Source organism: Heterocephalus glaber, unplaced genomic scaffold, assembly GCF_053883595.1.
Source record: "Heterocephalus glaber isolate CG9 unplaced genomic scaffold, H.glaber_assembly_v1.0 deba00001497, whole genome shotgun sequence".
NCBI classification, from domain to species: Eukaryota; Metazoa; Chordata; class Mammalia; order Rodentia; family Bathyergidae; genus Heterocephalus; species Heterocephalus glaber.
This window is the reverse complement of record NW_028258320.1, coordinates 50536776-50543069: the sequence shown is the minus strand read 5'-3', so window position 1 is coordinate 50543069 and position 6294 is coordinate 50536776. Positions and strand designations below refer to the sequence as shown.

General features: G+C 46.6%; 2 pseudogenes; one reads left to right on the top strand and one right to left on the bottom strand.

Annotated features, from left to right (window-relative positions):
* Positions 1–301: 301 nt before the first annotated feature.
* Positions 302–1802, bottom strand: LOC101723176 (RNA-binding protein 47 pseudogene; annotated as a pseudogene).
* Positions 1803–4260: 2458 nt separating this feature from the next.
* Positions 4261–5733, top strand: LOC101720017 (olfactory receptor 13A1-like; annotated as a pseudogene).
* Positions 5734–6294: the final 561 nt, after the last annotated feature.

Below are 6294 nucleotides of genomic sequence, written 5' to 3'. Positions count from 1 at the left end.
AAAAAACCAAAGCCTCTATACAAATGTAGTACAGCATACAAATTTTTTAAAGGATGGTATTAAGGCATGGACCATTGCAAGTCTTACAGAAATGTATGAACACAAGCCTGTGAAGTGGAAAGCAGTCTTTAAAAAACTAGTGGAAAACTTCAAGGATATAAAAGATTTCTGTGTGGTATTAGATAACATTCTTCACTTTCTGGTTTCGTGTGTGCACTAATCCCATGTGTTCTTTCTTCATAAATAGTAAAGCAGTCCTTTGGCGGCGTCCCTGTGGCTTGTCTTTCTCTGGTCGCCAGGCTTAGTATGTCTGGTAGACGTCGTGAATGGGGACCTGAGGTATGTAGCCCATGGCGTAGCCTCCATACACCGTGGCGTTCTTCTGTAGTGTGGCGATCGTGGCTGTGGCCAGAGCAGCAAAGGGGACATAGCCGGCCCCGTAGATCCTGGCAGTGGGAATTCTCTGCACATTTGGAGCCACTGCGTACACTGGAGTTATTGGGTGGCCCTGGAAAGGCGGTGGCATTGAAATGGCAGGAATGATGGCAGCAGCAGCAGCGACACTGGCTGTGTCTGGCTGCACAGCAGTGGGGCTAATCATCTGCTCCGTGGTGTGAATTTTACCATCTTCAATCACTTTAGGGGCAGGGGCTGCCTGAAACATGGAATACTGGAGCCCAATGGCAGGGATGGCCACTGTACCAGGTTTAATGGCAACTGGATTGATGGCAGAGATTTCCAAATTTGGCACAAGTTCGTATCCTTTCACTTGCTGCTTTCCTTTCCCTTTGTGATACCGGCTATAGATACCACGGCCCACAGAATATCCTCCAAGGTAGGAGCCCCTTGGCCCTGGAGTTCTGTTGCCACCTTCTGGTAGCAGGAGTACTGCTCTTTGTCCACTGGCTTGGCCAGCGTGACCTCGAGGCATGACCCCTCCAGCTCAGTGCCATTGAGGTTGCTCATGGGGTTCACGGCATGCTCGCGGCTGGTGAAGTGCACAAAGGCTTAGTCACGGACCTTCTTGATGCGCTCCACACACCCGGGGTTAAACTGGTATTCTTGATGGTGTCCTCGGTGGACTCGTCCATGAGGTTGCTCACGTAGAGGATCTTCATGGTCTCCATCACATCCTCGTCCACGTTGATCTCGGGTTAAGCCCAGTCCATGGCAATCTGGTGGCCCCACAGCTGAATGCATGAGCTTTTGGCACACCATGGCCACGGTGTGGTGGCTCTTGTACTCCATGAAGGCGAAGCCATGGTTCTTCATCTTGTCGGCTGAGCTGGTGTACCCGATGATGTCCAGCATGCCCTCGGTGACCTTGACGATCTCCAGGATCTCCTCGCACTTCTTCATCTGGGGGATTGCGCAAATGAAGAGGCGGCAGTTGTGCACGCTGCAGCACATGCCCAGCATCCGGCCTGGCCGGATCTTGTAGAGCTCTCGCACAGCGCTCTTGGCCTCGTGCTTGTGGCAGTACATGATGAAGGCGTAGCCGTGGTTTTTGCCGTCGAAGTTCATCATGAGGTGCAACTTGTAGATGCGGCCCATGGCCTCGAACACTGGCACCAGCTCGTCCTCATACACGTCATGCAGGATCCTGCCTACGAAGACTTTGCAGGGGGCGGCCCACCGTACTTGCGCTGCCCATTCTCCTGCACCATCCTGTAGCCCTTGCGCTCCATCAGCACCACCAGGGCCGCCTTGTTGGGTGTGCTGGCCACACCCTCGGGCACCTTGGCTGAGGACTAGTTGGCCAGGTCGCTGCTCATGGCTGCGGTGGAATCTTCTGCGGTCATAATGTCAAAGGCATCCACGGCTGGCGGACACCCAAAACCACCAGCTTGGTTGGTCTGGTTCTTTCCTGGATGAGGAACAAGAGTATACAGGATAATTCAGACAATGCACTTGGGATTTCTCTGTTCAGTTTTTGGAATCCCATCCGTGACAAATCCTTCTAGGTAGGGGTCTCATCTTATGTTCAGCTTCCTTGGGTTACAGAAGCTCCGGGTTAGTTCTGTGTCTTGTAAATTCATACTTTGGGAGGTGTCCAATAGGTCCCTTATGTTCTCGTCACTCATTTCACCCTCTTTACTTATTGATACTCTAGTTTACTAATTTCAAGTGACTAAACTTCAAGTTCACTAAGTCTTCTGCTTAATTTGGTCTGCTATTGAAGATTTCTGTTTAATTTTTCTGTTGTGTCATTATAGTCTTCAGCTCTAGCACTTTCATTTGGCTCTTACATGAGTTCTATTAATATTTTGTCTTCATGCTTTGATATTTAATTGTTTTAAATTTTATTTCAATGTTTTCTTTGTCCACTTACTTTGCCCTTGTGGGGGACTTCCTTATTGATTATGCCCAAAGCTGACTGTAAGCAATAAAAAGTTAACCCCACCACTGGCTTGTTTTGAGAAGTGAGTCTGGCCAAAGCCTGTGTACAAAGGTCAGAGTGACTCTAACCAAATTCCCACAGTTAAAGCCTTCTTTCCTAAAAAGACAAGGTTAATTATTAACCACAACCCATATTTTGTCTGTTCTGTTCCTAATTCAAGAACACTTTGTTTCTTCCTTTACACGCCTTGCCTGCATCAACAATGTAATCATAGCAAATCTACATAGTCCCTCCATGTAGACCCTTTTCCTCAATCTAACTATGATGTCACCAATAAATATTGACAGCTCTGAGTGTTCAGGGCCTTTGCTTGTTCAGCCTTGCTTGCATGAAAATTGGTCATACTGGCTCCCCATTTCTCTGTCTCTGTTTTTTGGTACCGGGGATCGAATTGTCTCTTTAATTCTCTGTCTCTTTAATTCTGTCTTTGAGTTTTTCTTTTATCCTTGCAGCATATCACTGAGCAGGAGATTGGAACTCGCTGTGGGGATCTCCAGTACGCTCTAACAAAATAAATAACATTAGGTAATTTATGAGCAGCAAAAATTTATTCTTTACAGTTCTGGAGGTAGTGAAATACAAAATAAAGAATCAGCAGGTTTCATGCATGATGAGGGCAAGCTTCTGTATGCTTTTTAGATGATGCTCATTAGTATTGATTGTTTCCTCAAGTAGTGGAAGGGTAAAGGGAAAAATGGACAAGTACTGTGTTATTGCATGGCAGAAGAGATGGATGGAAAAGACTATAAACTTCTTTGGACTTATTATAAGGACACTAATCCCACACATGAGAGTGTAACACTCATGACCTAGTCACTGCTTAAAAACCTCCATGTTTTAATATAATCACATTGAGTCTTAGATTCCCACATGAATTTTGGTGAGACTTCCAACCAAAGAAATTGACTACTGTATTTTCTTGAATCACACTGGACTTATTTTAAAACACTCATTTTGAATTCTTTTTCAGTCAGTTCGCATAGCTCCATTTTTTTTTTCCGGTACTGGGGATCGGACTCGGGTCCTTGTACTTGCATAAGAGGCGGCAGAACCACTGAGCTAAATCCCCAGCCCCATATAGCTCCATTTTGAGGTGAGGATTATTGTAGTTTTATTAGTTTCCTTTAGAGGTGTCATATTTCCACTGTTCTCTTAGTTATGTAGCATTGCATTGGTGTCTTTAAATTTGAAGGACACAACCACTCTTTTCATCTTTATAGGCTAATTCTGGCAAGTTTGTCTTCTTATCTCTGTGCTGATGGAATTGTTTCCAGAATCATACCTAAATGTTGAATCTGAGTCATACAGCTGCTGCCCAGTCCAGAGGAGACTACAGTTGGCAGTACTGTTATTAGGAGCTTAAGAGGACATGAATACTATTTTCCATTGTCTGGCTGGATGGTAATCAACAGGATGATAGTTTACACAGATGTGTAGAATAAAGATGAGTTTCAGATTTCACAGCCAGAAAGCCTGTGATGAGGGGTGTTTATGGATGTGGCTTTCTCTAGAAGGGCTCACCTTGAATCACAGATTAGATTTCTAGAAAGACTATACTTCCAAAGGCCACAGCTAAAAGTAGCTGGAACCAATTCACAAGGATTTTTCAGGGATTAGACACCAGAAGATCTTCAGATCTGTCACCAGGGTCACAAACATGTCTCCTGGCAGGTTCCTTCTCCCAGACTGCAATTGAGAAGGATTGAAGCCAATTTACAGGGCCATATCAAGATTTACAATGTGATTGACTTCAACAAGTTATCTAAAGGGCCTCTAGGATTCAAGGCAACAGAATTGTTATCAATCTGAGAGACTGAGAGGGGCCAGGTCTAAGATCCACAGCTATATGAGGATCCACTATGGAACAGAATGTGGTAAAGGTGCCAAGACACTCAGGCAGGCATGTCTACTGGTGGGAAGTTGGCTTGATAGAAATATTCCCAAACCATGGCAGGGAGGGGGGGTAGAACTGAGGTTCAGATCTGTTTCAAAATATGGAGCAGAAATCATGACAGTAAGCCCAACCCAATAGCACCAGCATGCAAGACTTTCAGCAGTTCTCTCTACAGGCAGGATTCCTCCCACACTGCAGCCCAGAATTCAAGAGCTCATTCCCAGGGCCACCTAGGGCTCAGCTATGACACAGATGCTAGCCAAAATGTCATATTGGCAAGATAAGTGAGAGAAAGGCATATTTTAAAAAAGAACACATATACATTTCAGGAGCTAGGACACTTTATATACCAATTTGAGGCCTATTTCCATTCTGACAAAAGAGTACACTTTATAATTTCAAACTGTATGCAGAAACTGGGGCCTGAAGTGACCTTTGTTCTCTTGTCAGAGACTTGAAAACAGGAGTGGGACCTGGGGTTGCTCCATCTTGATAGTGATCCCCTATCAGACACTTGTGACAGAGTTCACATTGCAAGGGTTCGAAAAGCACCCTGGGTTGTGTCTACTCCTGCTTGGCTCCTTCCTGTTTCTCTAACTCTGGCACTCATGGGCAACGCTATGATCATTGCTTTAATCAGCTTCAGTGCTGGCCTCCACAGCTCCATATACATTTTCTAGGCCAACATGGACATTGTCTGCACCTCCCTTGTGCTGTCCAAGGTGGTAAAAAACACCATCTCCTTCCAGGGATGCATGGCCCAGCTCTTCTTCCTTATCTGGTCTGCATCCTCTGTGCTACTGCTGCTCATGGTCATGGCCCATGACCACGATGTGGCCATCTGTTTTCCTCTGCACTACAACTCCAAGATGAACCCACACCTGTGTGGGGCTCTGGCTGTCTGGGGGCGGGGGGGGATGCTCTGTGCCTTGAATGCTTCTGATTACACTGGTCTGGTGACAAACTGATTTTTTGTGGCCTCAAGGTCATCACCCACTTTTTCTGCGAGATTCCCCCGCTTCTTCTGCTCTCTTGCAGCCCCACCAGCATGACCAGCATCATGACGCTCCTGACCCATACCTTCTATGGATGCCTCAACTTCCTGCTCATCTTCCTGTCCTATGGCTGCATCATCTCCAGGATCCTGTGCATGCATTCAGCTGAAGGCCTTCTGTACCTGCTCTTCTCACCTCCTCATGGGCTCTTTGTTCTATCCATCTGTGTTCTGTGCCTACATGCCACTGCCTCAAGCCACAACCCAAAGAGAAACAAAATATCTCAAGTGCTATACTCAACCTTGAGCCCTGACCTGAACCCCCTCATCTATACTCTGAGGAACCAGGAGGTGAGGCATGCCCTAGGGAGATTCTTGCCCTTCTTCAGATGTCAGGTGTGGATGTGCAGGCCATTGTGCTACCTGGGCTCCTCTCATACCTGAGTTCCTGAGAGCACGCTTATAGAGAAGGGGCCTGACTATCACCATTTTAGCAAAACCACCCCTGGACAAGGAGGCTGGACACCTAGTTTAGGCACTGCTGCGAGTTGTTTCAGTTGGACCCTGAAGATCTTTTTCACCCACTGCCCACTCCACAGAACTAACCAGGCAGGTCATGTTGGGTGCTCTTCTTCCATTCAGGGGGAGACATGGCTGTCATCCTTTTGACTCCGGTCAGCCTGGATGTTCTTGAGAGACCCATTTCTTCCTTGGCTTGGGACTGACAAGATCAATGACTAAGGAAAGAGAAGGTTGATCCTCCTTGGAGTGGTCCTGGGATCCAGTTTCACTATCTCCTCCCTGACATGACCCTGATTGTGTTCCTACACATAAAATCTACCTGTCCTATATCTTCAGGGACTCCTTCACTAGAAATGGCACCTGAGTGGCTTCTCCAGGAAAAGTTGAGGTTCCAGGAAGGTGGAGCTGTTCGCTCTGACTGGGATCCCCCAGAATCTACAGGGATAGCTGCTACATCATATCACCTGATCTTCCTCACAAAGC